Raw genomic sequence first — 22,589 nt, 5'->3', positions numbered from 1 at the left:
AAATATCAAGGTTAGAATTCCCCCCAAAAATCAAATCAAAAGGGAATACAAAAGCTTGAAAAATCCAAGTATGGAAACCCATGTTAGAAGCAGGAAAGGAAATAAGGATTCTCTAGTATAAATATCTCGAAGACCTTATTCTCTCATACTTATCATTTTTGAATTTTCCATTCCAGTTTTTTCTACACTACCTCCTAAGCCCCATAACACCTAATAAAGATCTCTAGCTCAATTAGGAGTAGGATAGTGTGATAATAAGTAGTAGTTGTGACTTCTCAACCTCGGCTCCTCTGACTATATATGGAGTATGTGAGGAAACGTGTGCCCACTGCACACTGGAGATAGCAAAACTTTAGTGGAAAAATAAGAGAGAAATTGTGTTTCGACACATACCTGTGAGAACCTATTTAAGGACGTTATCCAAAGGATCCAGAAACAGCCCTGCTTGTACATTTCATTATAAGATCACTGCATGCATGCCCATACGAAGATGTTTTGATTATTGTATGTATATTAACTTTAAATTCTAAAGAATTAAATCATTGTTTCCCCCGCTAGTGAGATGTCTAGATACCTGAGATTAATTAAGGAAACAAGCCTTTAATACTGAGTCGTTGTAGTATAAATGAAGTTTGTGAGTATCTTCTCTGGAAAACTCTCACGAGGCTATAACTCGTCCACTAGGGAATTCCTAGTGGTTCAAGGCCTTGTTGCATACGATTGAATGCAACCGCGACTCCATAAAATGAGATTTAGCTTAGGACAACACATTTTTTACCACTTATCATTTTAATGTCTCCTCTTTGCTTGAGGACAAGCAAAATGCTGTTTGGGGGTGGTGTGATAAGCACCCAAAACTGTAATATTAAACCCCGAGAGACATAGTATTTTGGTCGATTATGTGTTTAATAATCATGTAATAATTATATTTTTCGTGCTTTTGCGGGTTTCCATTTAAAATGAATATAATGATAAAACATGCATCGGGCACGGAATACTTGAATATTTGAAGTTTCCCTCAACCCCAGTGAAGCCCAACAGAGCCTCACTAGAGCCGAGGTTTCCAAAAAAACAAAACCGGTCTTGACGGGTCCACATATAAAGAAGCGAAGAAACTTCCAAAGCTCAATCGATAAATCGGGTGCCGGTCGTGGCGACAAACTCCCCGTTGGCTAGTGAATCTGCCAGAGCTTAATTATGGCGACAAACTCTACGCAAAAGACAAAGTTGTAAAACACCAAAATCGGTGCCGCTTTTTGGACATACTAAGTGGGCCCACTCTGGGCCCAAAAGGCATGACGAGTCAGCATAAGCAGGTGACAAGTGATGGTTTTAATTTGGTGCCACCTCGCAATATAGAAGACACATACCAGTTCAAACCAGGTGGTTTGAATTGAAATTAAGCTAAAGGATGAAACCTTAATAAGGGGAAAAGACAAAATTTAAAATGATAAAAACAAAACTTTGATTCTCAAAGTTTTGAACGTTTCAATTAGCTAACAAACAAAAGCCAATTAAATCCTTCACGAGACATCAGCCTATATATATGAGGGGGTCGCCTTTGATATTCTTCCTTCAGCATTTTCATGCTCTAGCATCCGCTTAGCAATTAGTTAGTTTTATTTCAAGATTTACATTCCGCCATTTTCATTCCAAAGACTTAAAATACTGTAAAGTCATTTTATCCTTAATAACAGTCATTTATTTTATAGTGTAATTCATGTCCTGCATTTATTTACTTAATGGATACAGTCAAGTTTTATTATTCCTTCAATGACCATGAGCTAATCCCCCCCTCCTCAGGGGGAAGGTTATGCTGCTCGTGTGAGAATTCGGATTGACTCTTTAATATTATAGAATCTCTACTTAGGAATTAGGCATATATTAGACATCCGGTCCCAAAATAATCGAGATCGCACAAATTTGGAGAGTTTGATGCTCGATCAGGTCGTCGTCGGCGCGATCTAAAATGTCTCTCGCTAGCGACTTTTATGGTGTCGACAACTCCCCAATTTGTCCAAATTGATGTGGAATCGAGCCGAGCTGAAATGATATTCCGAGATGAAATATTAGTTCAACTCCTTATGCTAGTGCGATCGCGGCTCGAGATGTGGGCATGTGCTGGGATCAATACTCGGCCGTCTCCAAACACAAGGCAATTAGAGATGTAGTGATGTGGTAATATAAACTGTTTAAAAAATGATTCTTGCATGAGTATGACTAACTCTCTCCCTGTTTCTCTATCTTTGTTTACCTACATATAAATCACCGTAGTAATTTACATTATTTGCATTACCGTTAATTTAATTAAAACCAACTAAAAAACCTAAAATCCTACTCACCAAAAGTTGTAATTCCAGTTGTGAACCTTTTCCGAGCCCTAAGGTTTGGACGATCCCTTACTCGACCTATCATACCAAACCCACGTGAGTAAGGTAACTTGACTAAAACGTACAACTATACGGACTTTGGACTTTGGACTTTGGACTTTGGTCTTTGGACTTCGGACTTCGGACTTCAGTGGACCTCGAACTTAAGGAACTAAGTAACTAAAAACAAATAACGTACAACTAAGCGTTTTATCACGCTCCCCAACGCCGAACATCTACATCCACATGCCTCCCCTCATGTAATGAACCACTACGTGCTTAATTACCCTAAGCGGGATATCGCATACCAGGTAACCCCCACACGAACGTCATTACGTGGATACTGCCACTATTCGGCATAAAATATCCTGCGTCTCGTTCTAATTTTGCGAACGAGATAATCAAGCCACTATTCGGCTACGCCAGAAGGGCTATTCAGATTCACTGAAATGCCAGAAGGGCCAATCAAATCACATACGCCCTTCACATGGGCCAATCACATGAGTTGTGGTAGCTAGGTTCTAGGATTTTCGTTACGTAATTTATTCAGGTATCATACGCATATATCTCATAACAACTTTTATTATTTCGCGTGCCAAATAAATTATTACACTAAGCCACAATCCTGTTGGAAATATTCACAAATATTACACTACCTCATAATAGCATATCACAGATATAACGATGTAGCGCTTACATTTATTTTTAAAGATATTGCATTTAATAGATATCCTAACATATGATATCATTTAACAGAACAACAATTTTCCCATGCCATACCACATAATATCACAATTGTTCCAAACTTACCACATAACATTTTTATAGCGTTTTAGGAATATCATGTCTCTTACAATTTCAATCTTGTCATGTGTCAAAAATTTCACAATATCAACGTCAAATCTTTCTTAGATAATGACAAACAGTTTATACATGCTTCCACAACATGTTACCGTTGGATTAGTCCATAAAATTAATATAACAAAAAGTAACGCAATAAATAGTCAATAGTCAAAGGGTTGACTGGTCAACAAGTCAAGCCCAACAGTCGATCACCAGAGCCAAATCGGTGGTCATCCAAATAGGTCCTAACCCAAACTCGTGTTTAAATACTTCAACCCATTGTCCTAATCCAAATAAATAAGACAAATCCCCAAAACCAAAGCCCAAAAACCTAAACACTTAAAGACTCAATTGGATCCATTTTTTAAGTCATATGGACCGGCCCAAAACAAAGTTTGAAACTGGCCCAAAAAATTAATAGATTTCGGCCCAACAGCAACTAAAAAAATGAAATTAAACTGGCCCAAAACTTTAATTGGTTCGGCCCAAAGAACTTAAACTGAACTGGCCCAAAGAAGACTAATCTAAACTAGCCCAACCCAAACAAACCAACTTAGGTCCGGCCCAAGGCCCAACAGAGAAGTCATCTTCCTTACCTCACCAGTAGCCTCTCCTCCACCACCAACCACCATGAATTCTACCCACCAGCACTCCAAACCTAACCGAAACTAATCAGGGGAAAAACCCCAACTACTTTAATAAAAGTGAAAACCTCAAATCATTAAATCAATAATCTTCATCAAAACTAGATCTGGATTCTCGAGGCCATTAATGCCCCCTTCGAGCTTCAACAGCACACATCTCACTACACAACCAAATCAAACCCGACAGTTAAACATTCACCAAATGCGGATGAAAACATTCAATAACACTACATTCACCAGCACTACCTTCACCAAACGCGGTTTACCCAACAACACAATTACCCATACAAACCCGACATTACCCAGAAACCAACAATCCACAATCAACCAAATCAATACTATATACAAGTTCAAATATAATTTACAGGGCGATTTCTTTATGTTGGGCTTTAACCTCCATTAACGGCCCATAAAGTTTCGACAGTCAATCCAGAGTTTTAGATTTAACAGTTTATCAATACGACAGGAGGAAAAGACTATTGACAGTAAGCATAACCAAAAATATACTGAGTCGGAAACAAAACTCTGACAGTACCCGTAGGTTCGGTGAAAATTTTAAAAATATAACCACTCACCTTCGTATTCCTGCAGAAAAATATATAAAATAGAACGCCACCAATCCGATCCACAGCTAGATAAGAGATGCACAATCCGGGCTCCGTTCTTCTTTGTTTTAATTTGTCTAGTTCTAATGAAAAAATTAGTTTTCTTAAAAATCCTCCATTTTTTATAAACCATCCCATTCTAAAGAATTCTCTTCCATATTTTACTTTAAGAAACTTTCCATATTTTCTCCCATAAATTACGAAATTATTCTCTCCATGTTTTCTTATTAGTAAAATCTCCACACTTTATTTTAGAACTTAAAAACTTTCCTATTAAATCATTTTCAAACCAAACAAACTATTTTCCCTCCTTTCTTTTTTTTTTCAAAAAGTTCAAGACCACATTTACTAGCCCGTTAACCAAGAAATAAATATCAAATTCCGAAATGCTAAATATTGTTATGAAATAATGTAAAAATAATCTGGGATCTTACATGAACCAAACTCAATTAAATTTTCATAGAAAAAACAATACAAGACTAGAATAGAACATGACCACTAGTAGAAAAAAGGCTTTTTATGATTGCTCTAAAATGTTATTTGTGATTGTTCTATTCAAAACGGTCACAAATGACAGAAAAAGGTTTTTGTGACTGTTTTAAAAAGTTTTTAGTGACGTGCATTTTCGAAACGGTCACAAATGGTTTGTTTTTCTTAAGAAGGTGTATATGTGTGGAGAATTATTTGTGACTATTTCACTAAAATAGTTATATGTTCCCGGACTTTATGTGACAGTCATAGAAGACCAAATTCTAATTTTTAGTCCCGCCCCACAACTGCACTAAAAAACTACTTCGAAGCCCACGTTCAGTCTCTCGGCCCACTGTCTTCAAACACTTGCACTACATCAAACAGGTTTTTTACTGACGTTTTTGTTTAGTTCCTAAAAGTAACATTTTGGCACGTTTAAATCGTCCCTACAAATATGTTCGTCTGAAATGTTAAAATTATTATTTGCGACATTGAAATGTTAAAATTATTATTTGCGACATTTTTTTCGTCGGAAATAGTAGTCTAAATATTTTTTTTAGTAACAGATTATTCTTTTTATAATTGAAATAGTGCAGTACTGTCGATAAAAAGGCCGGAAATACGTTTGTACTCAAGGAGATGATAGTTTTCGTCACTACTTGTCTTAAACTAGCGACCGCTTTTGTTGATCGTGGGAACTAGCATTTTATATATACCGACGTTTATATTGTCGAATATATATATGTTTTCGATTTCGGCGTGATTTCGATTGTAACCAGCACCAAATGTTTGATTTTTCATGAAAAAGAAAAGAGGGAAGAAACATTTTTTGGGAAATCAGTAAAAGGAAATAGAATGGCTCCTCACTCTCCATCTTCATCCTCTCAACTTCACTCTCACCTTATTCTTTTTTTAATATTCTTCTCCCCTTTTCTAATCCCCTGTAATTGTTAAAGCTATAGTTTTTTTGTACATAGGTGCTTTAATTATTTCGGGTTCAATTTGTTTACCTCCTTCATCCTTCCTTCATTGATGGAAAGAAAATCTCTGGTAAGTTTTGAAGCAAAAATCTTTCTTTGACTTGCTTACCTTAAAAACGAGAGTAAAGTTGTGATTTTTCTTTTCGTTTCTTCAAGAATTATCATTCAAACTTGTTTGTAGAAATAAAAGAAACAACTTTTTCTGGTATTAGGAACAAAAACACTAATTTTTTATTGTTAATAACTTAGTAAAAGGACTCTGCAAGCGGTAGCTATCACTCCAGGTAACTTTTTTTTGCTATTTTGGACTTTGGATATATACTGGTTTATCAGGTTAAAATTTTGCTTTACTTGCTATTTAGTTTTGTAGAGTCATATAGTGTTATTGATTCTTCCATTACTTAAGTGATATTGGTTAATGGCCTGTGGAATTTTCAGTTTCGTAGATTTATAGGTTTTATCTGCATTTACAACTTCTGTAGGAGGCGTGTTCGTTAGCTATTATGATATGCAAATTAAATTCCTTGATTTGCAAATTAACTTTGGTGTTATTACTATACTTTGTTCATGATTTGCAAATTAATTTCGTAGATGCATAAGATATAAGCATAAGTTAGTTAATTATCAGTGTAAATAGCGTTGTGTAGTTTATATATGACAATTTGATTATTTTGTTTGTAGCATGTCTTCCTATGGAACTTGTCCTAATTGTATTAATTTGAATTCACGTACTGCAAGGTTTATGTGTATCTTAGGAACCATAAGAAATCGATCAAATGGCTATTATTCAATTTTTTGGAATTGTTTAGTACGTTCTTCATAGTTGTGATGCACCTTATTTTAGATCCTTATATTAACACAAATGTATCGACATGTGTCTTTGCCAACTGTAGGCAGGCACAAATAAATTTAGTTTCAAACCCTTAATATATATTATGAATTCTTAACTTTGGCTAAATCTCAGATAAATGTCAAATGGAACACTTCTGAAATTGACCTAGTCTAACAGTGCTCCACCAAAAAAAAAAAAGTTAAATAGTATAGAGAAGTAAAAGTAAGTTGTAGCAGACATTTAGGGGTAAACAAGGAAATAGCTTAACAAGTAGGTTCTGCAAGCCACTTCAGCATGAAACAAAACCTACTCATTTTGGATATTTAACATTGTGGTTTTATTTTGGATACGTGAATGCAGAGGTGGATTGGCTGAGGAGGAGGGCAGCAGATGGAGAGCTAGCTTGAGAAGTTGCGTAAATCGACACAAGAGAGAATGAATGCCCAACAACAAGAACTGGATGCCCAAAAGCAAGAATCGATGAGCAACAACGTGCATTGGACTTCCTTATGTCGAAGTTCCAGAATGGTCCTTGATTGTGGTACAAACAACTTTTGCTCCTTTTATCATCTGTGGTTTAATAGTTGAGATTAATTTTACATGGATTGGTGAGTTTCTTGGGTAATATTTAAGTGCATAGATATACATATGTCATGTTGGGTATAATTTTTGTTAGTTGTGTTTCGATATATATAGTTCATATAAAATCCACTCCTAGCTCTAGTATTGAAACCATTATGGGCTGATCTTAGCCTTGTGTTTACATTAAATGGTGTAGTTGAGTTTTTGCATAGTATATGTGCTATACTTATTAATCGGTTTGTCGCCGGAGGTTGAGAATATTGATGGGTGTGTTTTCAGTCCTTGTTTGGGTTTGGAAACAACTTGTAGGGACCATATAACTGTTCCAGTAAGCCAATATGGTCATCGTCTAATATAAACATAATGAGATTGCAGTTTATTCAAAGGTACAGAGTACCAACTTAAAATATGTTGCCGAGTTATCTTTTAATTGTGTAATATCAGAGGTACATGAGTATTTCTTCAGTGAGTTAAAAAAGTTTCAGAGGTACTATCATCAAGTATCTAATTGTGTAATAACATATGATTCACTATAATGACCCTCAGGCTGTGCTCTATGAACAAGGACTTGACTTTGGCCCTTTATGAATATCAGGTGCTTCTTAATTACTAGGTACTTTTTTTTTCCAATAATTATTTTGTTTCTGCTACTATACTTGGCTATATAATGATTATTTTCTTTTGTTTCCATGTTTATATGATGATTCTACTGTAGAATGTTTCTTATATTTCAGTGGACATCATCACCAAGTTGATGCTATTAGTTTCTATCTGGAAGGCTGATATTTGGTAATGTTACTAGCAAAAGTGATAGTAGTTGTGTCTAGCAGTCTGCGTAGGGCAGAAAGTTTGAGTCGTGTTCAAGCTAGGATTCCGCTACCTACACGAAAACGTTACCCCGTTGAGTCTACATTCAAGGGAACCAAGTTTCATTACTTGTCGATGTATGTGTTAAAAGCTACAAAACTAACAGGTTAGACTGTTCAAACTGAAATTTTTATCGTTCATATACTTACACTGATAATGAATTACCGTAGTTTACTTTTCGACTTCTAAGCATTTAAAATTGATTAAAGTGTACATATACATTTTTTTTCATCTCTTTGGGGGTAGGCTAAAACATTGGTAGTATGTTTATTTATTTATATATAGGTGCTTTGTACCTGGTTGTAAGTGTTTGAGTTATTCACAAAGGGTTTGAATTGTACATGTGTTCCCCAACAACAATTAATGGCTATTGGACCTAAGTCTATCTTGGTTTAACATAACAATGGACATATTGTTTGTTTGTGATATCAGGGTTTCTTATAAGATGCTTATAATGACTTGTAGCTTGTTTCAAATAGTTTCTGTCGACTTACCCCTTAGATATATTAACATTTGCAATTCTGCTTATTCACATAGGTATTTATGGTCTTGAGTTAACTATTTTGCATTCAACTATCATACGTACTAATGATTTACTTTAAATCCTTAAAAATATCTTGTATATAATTTGTGCATGCCTAGATTACTTGGTTACCTTGTATATCGGTGCATTTACTGGCTATTTTATATCAAGTTAATTATATTAAGTGTCACCACCTCTTTTCAATTGCAAAATTCAAGTGGGCTAGTGTGTTAAAAGATGTGAGCTAGGATTTTGGGGGGAAGAATGAATACTACCAGTTGGGAAAGCGTTGTGGATTTGTCCAATTTGTTCATATGTAGGTGATCGACTTTGATGAGATTAGGTTATTTTTTTATTTGGATTTGGATTAGGTTTATTATATTTATATGAATTAGATGGGAAATGTGTTATTTACTTTATTACATTTTACGATTAAATACAAATATATATTGGTTATCCAAGGGGATTGGAATGTTTCAATGAAATTAGCAATATATATGAGTGTTATTTTAAAATTTTAATAGATCATATTCAGGTATGTAGTTTATTGCAGGTCCCCAATTTTGTGAGTTTTCATATATTCACGTATTTTTTTCTTTTTTTAATAAAATATATATTTATTTATTTAAAACCGTCACAAATAATATGATTTGTTGTGACGGTTTTTAAGCAGTTGTTATCATTTATTTTTTTATAGTTTTATGACCGTTAAAAAGGATGAATGCATAACAGTTTATTTAAAACCGTCACAAATTATATGATTTGTTGTGACGGTTTTTGAGGAGTTGTTATCGTTTTGTATGGTAGAGAGAGGTTAGTCTGGAACAAATATTTGTGACGGTTTGGGAAAAAAATAAATGACTCTCACTCCGTCACGGTTTTGGAAAAAAAAATAGTGACAAAAGACTTTTTGTGACTATTTTTAACAGTGATATAAAGTCTTTTTTCTTGTAGTGGACAAACGTCTTGGTTATCAGCACAACTAGAGTTACTATGAATAAACAATATTCAAGCAATACACATCTTAATCAAAATATATAAAGATAAGCAGAATATAGATTTACTTATGCTTGGTTTCTTCGATAATTATTGTAGTCTTGAAACATCCTTCGTGCCATGTCAAGCCTAAATTGTACCCATCTATTTCTTGTGTTGCGGCTTGACTAGCACATACTATTTGTACTTGGTACTTGATCTACATGTACAACTGTAGTTGCAGCAAGTTCTCGATCAACTTCTTCCAAAATTTCATCATTCAGATCTACCCCCATGATGTGATTATGAAGCACAAAACACGCTAATGTCATCTTAACTTGCGTCTTATATGAGTAAAATAAAGAATTCGTAGACAATACAACCCAACGCTTCTTCAATACACCAAATGCTCTTTCAATTGCGTTTCTAAGATGCGAATGTCGCTTGTTAAATAGTTCTTTCTCAGTCTCTAGAGTACGGCCTACTTGCTCAGAGAGATGGTAGCGGGTACTACGATAAGGTGCAAGAAAACTAACGTCATTTGCTTAACCAGCATCTACAAGATAATACTTCCCTACAAGTAAAAAAGTATAATCAATACATTTTAATAAATTTATCGAAGTAAGCTAGGGTAACTAAATAATCATTAAACCTAGACAATTGGTGTTACCTGGAGGAACAACGAATGGGTTAGGTCGCACAAGAGCATTATCCAAGACTCTTTGATCATGTGTCGTTCATTCCCAACCAACAAGTACATATGTGAATTTTAAATCAAAAAAAAACATGCATGCTGCCAAAACATTTTGTGTGGTTTTTAGTTTCCTCCCTCAAAACTTATCTTGTAATTCAATAGGTACAGTGGTTGTTACGTGTGTTCCATCCAACGCTCCAATGCAATCCCTAATATATACACATTTATAAGAATTTATTTTTCAAATAAAATGTTAGATGGAACTCAATAATTTGTGTGCTTACCTTGAAATAGTTTGAGAAATGCGGATCATTGGCGATTTGTGGGGGTGTTCCTCTCTCATGTACGGCTTGTAAATGATCAGCCACTAAGAGATTATACAAGCGAACCACACAATGTAAAATTTCATTAAATTGACGACTAACTGTTTACCGAGATCGAAAAAATCTCCTTGCCACCACCCTATGCTTTACATTGTGACCAAGTATGTGAAGAAACCGCATCACCATCTCCTCCAAATTACAGTTATGGTTCTCCCTTATAGTTCCTTGTTCTCTAATTAATGTACATAACCGCCTAAAAGTATCCAGTCCCATTTGTAAATTATCGCAACAAGTATCATTGTCATTTAGGACCCGATCCATATACCTTTGTCTATCATCATCTATGTTAACATGTGGCTCTCGAGGTATATTTAACAAAAAATGAGTTGAGGCTATAGCATTTGCTGCTGCTGCATGAGCTGCAACAACTATAGTGACATTCCTTATTCGTGCATTCTCGTCGTCCTCCATCTAACATTCCACAACCAAAAGGCTAAAATATTTAAAACTGACCGAATAAACATCTATAATCCATCAAACTACACAACAATATATACTAGTCACATCCAACAATCACCAAATAAAGCATGACTTTCATACTATAAACTACAACAAATAAAATATTGGGTGTCCTCTAATGCTAATGCGCCTAAAAGTAATTAAAAAATCAAATCTTATAGCTATGCAACACGACACTCGAAACCACTAATACTATGAACTGTGTTCACAAATTCAAAACCCCCAAATACAAATTTAGTCAAATCAACTAACAATTGATAAATACAACATACAAATCATACCTTAGAGAAAAATGAGAGAGTTTTACTTGGAAAAAAAAAATCAATCGTAGAGTTAATGGCTGAATGAGAGAAGCTTCGAACTGTTTTCAATCGTAGAGTTAATGGTTGAAAGAGAGAAGCTTCGAACTACTTTCAATCGTAGAGTTAATGGCCGAAAAAGAGAAGCTTCAAACTGCTTCAATGGAGTTTTAGTGGGCGAAAATTTTAGATCGTGAGAAGTTAGAAAATTGTTGGGAGAGAGAAGTTAGAAAATAGAAAGTTTTGCCCTCATTTTTTGAGATGCAAATTTTCCTCTCATTTTTTAGATTTTTAGAAATATTTACAATAGTCCCCACATCAGTTTTTGCCACCAAGCACCAGTAAATTTAGAAATAGTGGTAAAGTTTTCTAAAATAAATATTTCTCGTGTTTTACAGGCGAAACAAGCGGACCCATATAATATAAATAATTATATAAAGTGTTTCTAGAATGTCACCCTGATCATTTGATGTGTCTCGGCAATATCAGGCATTCAGGCTATCAGCTCTCACCTACTACAGTTACAAGGGGAGTGGACAAAGAAAACCCATTTTTTTCTTCCACTGTTTAATTTCAGGGTGCAATGGGATTCATATGTATAGGAATGGGATTCATATGTATATGAAGAAATGCTCCTCTTGACCTTGTGGCCTATCAAAGACTTCAAAGCTACTGACGAAGTCATTCTCATTAGTCATCGTCATTAGTCAAACCAATTGCCGTAGTATGTCTCATAATTTTCCTATATGCAGCTCGCTTCTTTGATAAAAGGTTTACCATTATCCCTGAATCGAAGAAAAAGATAAAAATAAAGCATGCATCATCCTTTCGTTTGTGCCACTGATAAATAGATAGATAAACACATGCCACAACTCCACAAGTGCGAAGTGTAGTGTACACTAATTTAGCGGGAATGAAACCACATGTTAGACACTGAAGGTAAACTCTATAATGACATGGAATAGGAAAAACGATCGTACAGAAGAAATTTATGACATGGAATAGGAAAAACGATTAAGTTCCATACAGCAGAAATTTACTTTGACTATTCCTCTCTACAAAATCAGTTCGCTTTTACATTTCAAAGAGCATAGAGGATCAGTTCCCAAACTGTTACAGGAGTAAATCAATGATCTCCCATAATCAGGCCATTGGAAACAAGATAATCGATAGCCATTCATATCCTATTGATCTCCAATAGCATTCAGCTGCCGAACAGGTTTACAAGGGCCTGGGGATTAGTGAGCTAAATTCCCTGCAGAGAGATACCAACAATTTATCAAAGGGAAAGTTATAAAATTGGAATTAAGCAAATGCTAATTGAGATCAGGGCTCTATTAAAATCAATTTCAAGCCAAACCCTACTCAAGTCATAACTAGGAGTTGAGGACCATCAACCTTAATAGGCCCTGTCTTGAAGCAGTTGAAGAAGTCAAGCATTCTTTATATGATATATGATAAATAGTTTAATACAACAAAAGATAATATATCTCCTAGGTTACATGGACACGCTATATTTTGAAAAAAATCCGTGTCGGATACATATCCACATGTCCGTGTCGGACACATATTGCATGTAATTTACCTCGAATTTTGATATTTTGCTGTGTACGACAATTCGTATCCGTGTCCGATAGGGCGTGTCAATGTAACCTAGTATATCTCGATAGTCACCTGCGCATGTGTAAATGCCTGACATGAAGTAAATCCTGTGGTAGCACCACTCCTCACAACGTACATGTCCTTGAACCTGAAATCAACAAGTAAGCATGAGATCACGAAGCAAGGTAAGCAACCAAAAGAAAAATATCCATGATATAATACATTAAGAAATTACGGTGAACATCAATAGCATTCCACATCAAGAATAAAGCACTAATAGCAGGACAGCAAAAAAAAACGTACTTCTTTGTAAAGTGTGCCACTAGTCATCTCCAACGGATTGGTAGTCGGAACTCCTCACGTCCAGATGGACCAAGCATACCATAACCTTCCCCAAATCTATCATCTACATGAAGGAGAGGATTACAGCAGTCAGAAGGGAAAAAAAAACCTCCTCGAGAATATTAATCCATTAACTTCTAAAACATCCAGAAACCCAATCAAGTATCAGAAAGCATATAAAAATATGAATAACATGGAACTGTAGTACTGTACCCCCAGCTGTAAGTAGCTAAAGATGAGGCACTATATATGGGAAAAATTGACCAGCTAAGATGAACTTATAAAGCAACCACAAACACCCATAGCAGAGAAATCCTTGCCAAGAAAGACTTCAATTATCTCAATAATGAGGAAGAGATCATATTAACACTGTGCAGCTAATGAAAAAAATACCCTGATGAAATTTAATATTGCATGTCCCATGCCTCTCTAGAAGGTTGTTATCTTGCTTTACAGCATCACAAATCATAACTAAGTACGGCATAGCTAATAAATTGGTATAACCCTTTTCTTTTATCAAACTAAAATACAAAAGAAAACTTTATAAGTTGATCCAGGAAATATAAATGATACGATGAACATTAGAGCTCCTTACTTCAGCTACCAAGGCACAATGAACTTTAATAGACCTGACCTGGATAATCTATAGTCAATCAGTCCTTGCAGTAGAGGTTATATTTCTTACCACATTTATTTTTTTATTAATTTGCATGTTTATTGGTAGATAGGTATTGCACTAGAACTTAATTATCGTACCACATGCAGATCATTCATCGACTCCCTTGACTGAAAGGCAAAGACACCTCTTATATTACCTAAAAAACTTTCCTCTGGCAATCCAAACTGTATTTGGTTGACAAGACCCTTGTATTTGTCACTCCATACCTAAAAGATGTGATTAAAAAAAAAGAAAAAAGGTTAATCCCAATACGAAAAACATAGTACAAAAAATAAATAATTAAAACAAACCAAAAGGGGGGAGATGGAGTAACTCTACCTATGCTTCTTCTTACTGATACGACCACCGCCTCTCTTCTTTTTATGGTCAGCATCTCGAACAGGCAGAGGCTCTTGCCACTTCTCAATCTTCTTCAGAATCTGTTTCCTGAACTGCCTTCCAGTATTACCTGTTGGATCGCATCTCTTAAAGTCCATCCGTGCAGCAACCACTGATTGACTAGCCAATATCCGGCAGGCACGCTGGTTTAAAAGAGGAGGTGTGCATTGCAAGATATCTGTTTCCTGTAGGGGTGACTTCGGATCGGATCGGATTAACCTCTTTCGGAATTTTTCCAAAAATTTCCTTACAACCTAATATCTTAGCCAAATCCGATCCAATTTTTTTTCTGATTCAAAATATATTTCCAATTTCGGAAATTTCGAATAACTTCGAAATTTGGAAAGGAAAGTAAATTTTCAAAGATCTCTTTAAAATCAATTATTTTTTTTATAATATCATACCAATGTTCATTTGTAGGGAAAAGAAAACCACGTCCACAACACCAATGTAAACAAATGGAAAATACGCGTCTTTAGCTTTTAAAACCCATTTTCATTCAAACAAATGATCCAAATAAAAAGATAAAAAGGAACTTCACCACCAATAGCAAGCATTGCATTCTCAACAATATTTGTATTGTTTCAATCTTTTTTTCGTGTGCAAAATTGAACGTGATTATTCCTTTCCCTAAATAATGGATTATGGTTTGACTCTAAGAGTTTTACATAATATTCCATTTATTGAATTTGGCTTTTGGATTCCATTCCAAGTCATTCCATATGACTCCAATGATATTTTTTTCATATCCATTGTTATTAAAATTTAACAATGACAAAAGAGGTCCAATGGAAAGGGAAAGGAAAAAAAATAATTTGTTTTGTTTTGAAAGAAAAACTATAAAATGAATGAAAGGAAAGGATATAATCAAGTGGATAGTGAGAGAATATATATTTTTTCGAATAAATTTGTTTACCAATAATATCGAAATTTCGAATTTTCGGATCGGATTGGATTTTAGAATTATATCCAAATCCGATCCAATTTTTTTCGAATTTTCAAAAAAGAAAAATAAATAAAAAACTACACCCAAACTGCACCAATTTCGGGTTGGATTTCGGAAAAATCGGAAATTTGGCAAAAAGAGACACCCCTAGTTTCCTGTAAAAAGCATACGTGTGCAGAAGAAACTCCTTCCAGAATCTTTTCTTCTGCACTAAGAAATTGGACCTTACAAGCAGGCATCTTTGCTAAAGCCGGTAGACCTCCAGCAGTCCCAAGTAACTTGGCAGCAACATCACTTCCAACTAAGACAGTAAGATTAGGTGCAACATATCCCAATATACTCTCAAGAAATTCAAGGGCCTTATTTTTTCCCAAATCAAGAGAGAGGATGCAATCACACGCATCAATTGTCTTGTTGTGGTTTTCTTCAGGCAGCGGTTTCCCGCTAGTAGTGGATGCTATAACAGCCATAATAGAATCTGAAGGCAAAAGGCCTTGCAGATCAACCAAGGTTAAATCGGTTTCGTTTCCGAGCTTCTTTACAACTCGAGCATAATCAACAACTGGGTGAGGTACTAGGGACTCAAGTTCTGTAAACTTCTGTCAGTAGTGGCTGCGAATGAAATTGTGGACGGTAACAATCTCATTGTCGATATCAGCAGATAGGGCATTACACTCAACTAAAAGCTTGTATTCTAAATTATCATCGCCTCGGTCTGACATATTCCCCTTGTTCTCGAGTTTATCCTCGACTTTCTTCATCCTGTCAAGGTAGCACTGTGTTTTCTGCAATTTAGAAACGCTCTCAAGTTCATCATAATTCACACTAACATTCAGGCCCCCTTCAACATCTTCTTCTTTTGAGTCACAAAATCTCAAATCGTCCAGATCAGCTAAGAAAGAATCACCAATTATGTCCTAGAAATAAATTAAAACAAAATGAACACTATCAGTACACGAGATAGCAGCACACGAAAAGGACAATAAGTTTTAAATCAGAGTCAAACTATGAAACATTGTTAAGTAACTAACAATTTCAACAAAATCAATTGACACGTTCCAGTAAAATCAAATCATCAAGTGTGTAGTAAACATACCTCAGTGTTGTTCATCTCGATTCCACGCTCAAACCACCAAAATAACAAGTTCTCTTGTATTATACTCGTGTTTTTTTCCAATTCTTTTTCGGGGATTATAAAGGAGTCGTAACCGACATTAGTTTCGAATCTGGAATTTGAATTGAATTAGAAACTTGGAATTGAATCTGTTGTCTATAAATCTATTTGAGGTCAGTCCACATAGTTATGAATCTATAAATCTATAAAACTGGTTACCGAGAAGAAGAAAAAAAAGGTTCATACTCCATACAGTTAAGCTCTCAATATGAGTATTAGAGAAATTTTCTTCGGTTTAAATGATTTTGAGGACGATGTTAATGACAATGGCGGGATGGATATGGCAGCAAACTTCAACGGCTTGGATGAGTTTTCAGAATTGCAAAAAACACAGCGCTACATAGGCATAATGCATAAAATTGATGATGTAAACCAAGGTTTATTAGTTTTAGAGCATGGTGATTCAGCAGAATACCAGCTGATAATTGATTGTAATAAACTATGTGTAGATATTGACAAGGAAATTTTGAACGGACACAATTTTACCCGTGACACGTATAGGCTCAAGCTTCCGGAGCTTGAATCTTTGGTACCTCATCCAATTGACTATGCTAGAGTTTTGAAAAAGATTGGAAACGAAACCGATTTAACCTTGGTTGATCTGCAAGGCATTTTGCCTTCAGCTACTATTATGGTTATCTCCATTACAGCATCAACTACTAGAGGGAAACTGCTAACTGAAGAAAACCTCAACAAGACAATTGATGCGTGTGATCGTGTTCTTGATCTTAATTTTGCAAAGAATAAGGTCCTTGATTTTTTTGAGAGTAGAATGAAATATATTGCACCAAATCTTTCTAGCCTAGTCGGAAGTGCTGTCGCTGCCAAGCTAATTGGCTCGGTTGGCGGTCTACCGGCTCTAGTAAACATGCCTGCCAGCAACATTCAACTTCTTGGGGCAAAAAGAAGAACTCTAAGTGGCTTTTCGTCTGCAAACTCCGAATCGCATGTAGGTTTCTTTCAGGAAACAGCTGTCGTTCAACACACACCTCCTCCCTTGAAGCACGGTGCCTGCAAACTTTTTGCGTATAAATCAATACTTGCTGCACGAGTGGATCTTGCAAGAGGGGATGGCACTGGAAATATTGGAAGGAAATACAGGGATGAGATCAGTAAGAAAATAGAGAATTGGCAAGAGAGGCCTCCTGCAAAACTACCCAAGCCTCTACCTGTTCCAGATTTAACGAGTAAACCAAAGAAGAGAGGTGGTCGTCGTTTGAGGAAGACTAAGATGAGGTATGCAATAACAAATATGAAGAAACTTGTAAACAGAATGCAGTTTGGAGTACCAGAGAAGAGTTCTTTAGGTGATGGATATGGTGAAGGTTATGGCATGCTTGGTCAAGCTGGTTGTGGGAAGATGCGAGTCACTGTCAACCATAGTAGATTGGCACCGAGAGTTACTAATATGAAGTGTAAGAAAACGGAGCAAGATAGGAATGATGCTACATCAGGATTGACTTTGAGTCTGCCGCTAACACCTGTGCAGGAATCGAGCTCGCTAATCCCCGGCCAGAGTTCCTACTTTTCTAAGCTAGGGACGTTCTCAACAATTAGGACTTGAAACTTCCGTGAAGTCTTTTCTTTCTTTTTCTTTTCGCGAGGAAGTTTGCTCTCCCAGTGGGCCAGTGGTCACTAGTTCGATTCCCATTAATGCCACTGGCCAGGCAGCACCCAGTCAAATTTCCAACCAGGGCCCGGGAGGCCGGGATTAGTGGAGGAGAAACTGGCCCGGACACTCTGTTAAAAAAAAAAAAAAAAAAAAAGAACATTGATTAACCATGGTATTCAAGCAGTTTGATTTCATTGCAACACTATGTAGTTTGTTATAATATATTGTTTTCGTACATAGGATCTTCACCTTTGTTATAAAACTTAGGAATTCTCGTAGTATTTCACTATTTTCTTCCCAAATGAAAACCAGACAAAGTAGTCAAGTAGCGAAGTACATCTTGTGTTGTGTATGTAAGAGGTGGGGAGTCGAGAACACAAAGTAGTAGTTTTATCTGTTTGTACTATTTACTATTTACTTGTCTGTGTGTATGTTGATTGTTGAGCATCATATCCTTTAATCAATGTTTTGAAAACCGAAATGGTGATTGAACCGATTTTTTATTAAAATGGTTCAACCATGGTTCGACTCGGGATCGGACCGATTGAGGTTTATTTAGCAAATTTTTTAATAATTATAATAATAAAATGAATAAATACATGTTTTAATTCAATATTAATTGGTATTATATATCAAAACGAATCTTTATACAAGAAACGCATAGTAGCATGTTGGTTTGGAGTTTGGACTATCTGGTTTAGGTGCTAGGTTACCGATTCAACCACGGGCCCAACGAATAAATGGGGCATACGTTCCATGGGAAATTAAGGAAATTGTGTAAGATATATGGGAATTGAGAAGTGGAATTCCACAAATTTTGATTCAGCATTGTTATCGTGAGTGTAACTTTGGGGCAAATTGTCTTGCAAGAAGGGGATCGACACGAGCTCAATAAACAAACTGGTCATCCTATCATCAACTACATAATGAAGACTATCCCTTTCTCTCTGTTTATAGTGAAGTTTGGTTCTCCACACCTCCATTTTTTCTATATAATATTCTTAGTATGGACGTTACTGGTGTGTGTAGATACCGTTTATTGTAATTAAGTAATTAATAAATTAGTTTGGTTAACAAAAAAAAAAAAAAAAAAAAAGACAATCTGACTAATTGGGGGACACACGAAAACTCAATTTTATCCTCACATAATTTTCGGAAAACTTATTTTTATCCTCGCAGGAAATTTTGTTTTCATGTGAGTCCTTTGAATCTGTAATGTAAGAAAGAAGTTCTCCGAAAAAGAGAGATGCACAATTTGATTTCATTACCACTTGCTCATACACGAAATAAAGGTAGTAATCCACCCTCGTCTGAGCTGGAGTTTCTAATCAGAACCGCACTTAAATAGTAGTAGACAGTCCACCCGTTCACCTCTTACAATAATATCCAAATAAACCAAGCATTTAGGAATCGCCACGCAAATATAAATAACTAATCAATATATAATAACAAAACAAAATAGATAGACAAAGGGTGGTGAGGATCGTCTTGGGATATGAGTTAGATGGGGCAGATGTATGGTCTAAAGCATTTTGAAACCAATTTGATGCTAATTCTCAATGACATTTAAGTCGATTCCTCACCTATATTAAACTTAGTAAGTGCTTTTAAGTATTGTATTAAAAAAGTTAATCAATTTGTGAAATTGTATTAATAGTAAGGATTAATACAAAAGAAATTTTCTACACCATTTTTGAAATTTTGAAACTAGTCTTACTTAATGAACTTTTACACAATATTATACTCATAATCAATTTGTAACATTCTCATAATTATAAATCATCAATTTACCCATCAATGTACCTACGTAACATTTTAGTCTTTGGAATTACCTTAATTTTTCGACAATTGTTGTTCTTCTTAACTAAAACGGTAAGCAAGATATGATATGAGGTTAATTAGTATTCTCACATTAATTAGCGCCATTAAAAGTCACCTCTAAAATGTAACCACTACTCAATAGTCAAGAAAACTAACAATTTTAGTTTTATTTGTTTTTGCCTTTGCTCTTCTTATCTATTTTACATTTTATTTTCTCATCAACATTTTATGTGTTTTCTCCGTTCATTGCTTCTGATTAAGTTTTAAATTATTTCCGTTTAATTCTAACTAATTTGTTTTAGTCATGTTAGCCTGTTTTTTTTTATGGTGTGTAATTTTGATTTTGGTACCTTTACATATTTCAGTGAAGCTAATGAATACTATTGGCAGGCTTAACGCGTTTCTAAAAACATAAGACAATGGGGTTCGATCAACAATATGACGTAAGTTCCATTGTTACGTACGTTGTTATTCTGTTCACTCCATGTTGCATATATGGTATTACCAGTGTTTAAGACATATTTGTTTTGATACGAATTATATATAACACTAATTATCCGTGTTGTTATTGCTTTAAGAGCAGTACGTACATGATTCTTCGCCAATTTCAATATATTTCGAGATTCAAGAAACTATGACTTGATGATGTTCTTAGAGTTGCTAACCATGCATGGTAAAACTATATTTGTTCATTTCTCTTACGAGTGCCCACAAATATTTGTGTATGTTTTTTTGTCGTGCAATTTTAACATTAATAGTAGGAATTAAACTTCAACGATTTCTTTATTTGCGTTTTAAACTTTTTAGCATGTTTGAATTGATTTATTTTGTAGTTTAAATTTGTTGATGATGAAAGTGTCTAAGTGCAAGATTTTTTTTCCCCCCTCGATAAACAGCTCAAGGTAGTTAGTATGTTTGGTAGAAGCTAGCCATAGCCCATAAGTCTAACACAATATTATTCACAGAAGAAGAACGATTAATGTTCAATTTGGTTTTGAGTTCAATTTGTTTTCATTTCAGTTTGAAAATTTTTTTTTTGTCGTTGTTAAAAATATATGACTTTTCCTATTAAGCACCGTTGTATCCGTTCATTCATTCTTTTGTAACCTTCACAATCTTTATTGGTAATAATATTATTATTTCTTGACCATATCAAGAGTGAGTTTCTTTTGTATCAAGTGAGATCGTTTAGTACTTGGGTAGATTTGTGCATCTTTTTCAACTCCATTTCTTAAATTTGATTTTCTATGGTATTCCTATGTTATTGATATTTTATCAGCAAATTAATTTGCTTATTAGTTTATTAACAATAATTCCCCCCACCTACTATTGTGTCTAATTTGTTTTACCCTAAATATTTGATATTATAGTTATATAATTAATCAAATTCGTGGAGAATCAGTTAATATATATGGTATTCCTATGTTATTGATATTTTATCAGCAAATTAATTTGCTTATTAGTTTATTAACAATAATTCCCCCACCTACTATTGTGTCTAATTTGTCCTACCCAAAACGTTTGATATTATAGTTATATAATTAATCAAATTCGTGGAGAATCAGTTAATATATATAAATTTTCAGGCCACAACATACAAAAAATTTAACATTTATGTTGATTGCATTGCTTTGTGACTTTTAACACCTGACACAATTGTTAAATTTCAAGAGCGTGATACAATGATATGATCCATTAGAAGGCTAGGATCATTCAACTATCTTGGTTATATATTTATTGTTTGTGTTGAGAGTCTGTGTTTTTTTTCTTGAAAAGTTGACTCGCAATGACCTCATCTTCAAGGTCCCTTTTCTTAATACTTGAGAAGATTGTCGATCTTGGAGTTGTTGGTAAAAAAATATATAACACAAAATTACAATTTAGCATGAAAGGGTAATATATTGAAAGTTAAAACTACATCACATGAAGAGGAGTTACCAAAATCTAAATATAAAAACTATTTAGCATCCACTAAATTTACGATAATGAAATTTGAAACGGTAAAGTACTTTAGAAAGACCATGCACTCAATTCTTTAGAAAACCTAGCAAATTATATTCCAAACTCAGCCCTTTTTCTTTACCAGCAAAATTATTTGATTTTTCAAGACTCCCATTAGTGTTGGTTGCTTTTAGCTTCCTCTCTCCCATTACTAAATCCAAAGTTTCCTTTTTCTTCACTAGAAAATTAATTGGATTATTCAAGACTGCCATTAGCATAGCCGTTACTCCCAAGCCTCTTTTGTTTCTCCGTTTTCCTCTTCCATTCAATTTAATTATTCAATAGAACCACAACTCACGTATAAAACCCCAACTCCCCACACTCTCTCTCCCAGGATCGGTGGTTTCCGAACTTGCTCAAACTCACTTGTTGTAACCATCCCCCAGAACTCCAAAAGGGTTCTATAAGGTATAACACAACTGCAATTTTCAATATCATTGTCTAAGTCTTCCTGTCTTCGTCAATTTCTCGGAACTAACTTTTTTCAGTCATTGTTCATTGGGTGAAT

The 22,589-nt window shown here is 34.9% G+C and overlaps 2 long non-coding RNA genes and 2 pseudogenes across 4 annotated transcripts; 2 read left to right on the top strand and 2 right to left on the bottom strand.

Moving 5' to 3' along the window:
- Positions 1–5,831: 5,831 nt before the first annotated feature.
- On the top strand, positions 5,832–9,254 carry LOC147489340 (uncharacterized). The gene is made up of 2 exons (XR_015203058.1): positions 5,832–5,982; positions 7,105–9,254. It is a non-coding gene; the product is annotated as an uncharacterized LOC147489340 (long non-coding RNA).
- Positions 9,255–12,452: 3,198 nt separating this feature from the next.
- On the bottom strand, positions 12,453–14,732 carry LOC147489339 (uncharacterized). The gene is made up of 5 exons (XR_015201586.1): positions 14,468–14,732; positions 14,286–14,355; positions 13,432–13,534; positions 13,112–13,276; positions 12,453–12,781 (listed from the first exon to the last, which is right to left on the bottom strand). It is a non-coding gene; the product is annotated as an uncharacterized LOC147489339 (long non-coding RNA).
- An 818-nt stretch (positions 14,733–15,550) lies between these two features.
- LOC147489338 (U4/U6 small nuclear ribonucleoprotein Prp31 homolog pseudogene) lies at positions 15,551–16,693 on the bottom strand (annotated as a pseudogene). Its single transcript, XR_015202854.1, has 2 exons — positions 16,570–16,693; positions 15,551–16,390 (listed from the first exon to the last, which is right to left on the bottom strand). The product of XR_015202854.1 is annotated as a U4/U6 small nuclear ribonucleoprotein Prp31 homolog pseudogene (transcript).
- On the top strand, positions 16,692–18,538 carry LOC147489337 (U4/U6 small nuclear ribonucleoprotein Prp31 homolog pseudogene; annotated as a pseudogene). The gene has a single exon (XR_015201585.1). The product of XR_015201585.1 is annotated as a U4/U6 small nuclear ribonucleoprotein Prp31 homolog pseudogene (transcript).
- Positions 18,539–22,589: the final 4,051 nt, after the last annotated feature.

This window comes from Coptis chinensis, chromosome 7 (assembly GCF_015680905.1).
Source record: "Coptis chinensis isolate HL-2020 chromosome 7, ASM1568090v1, whole genome shotgun sequence".
In the NCBI taxonomy this organism is placed as follows: domain Eukaryota; kingdom Viridiplantae; phylum Streptophyta; class Magnoliopsida; order Ranunculales; family Ranunculaceae; genus Coptis; species Coptis chinensis.
The sequence above is the reverse complement of the archived record's forward strand: the minus strand, read 5'-3'. Positions and strand labels throughout refer to the sequence as shown.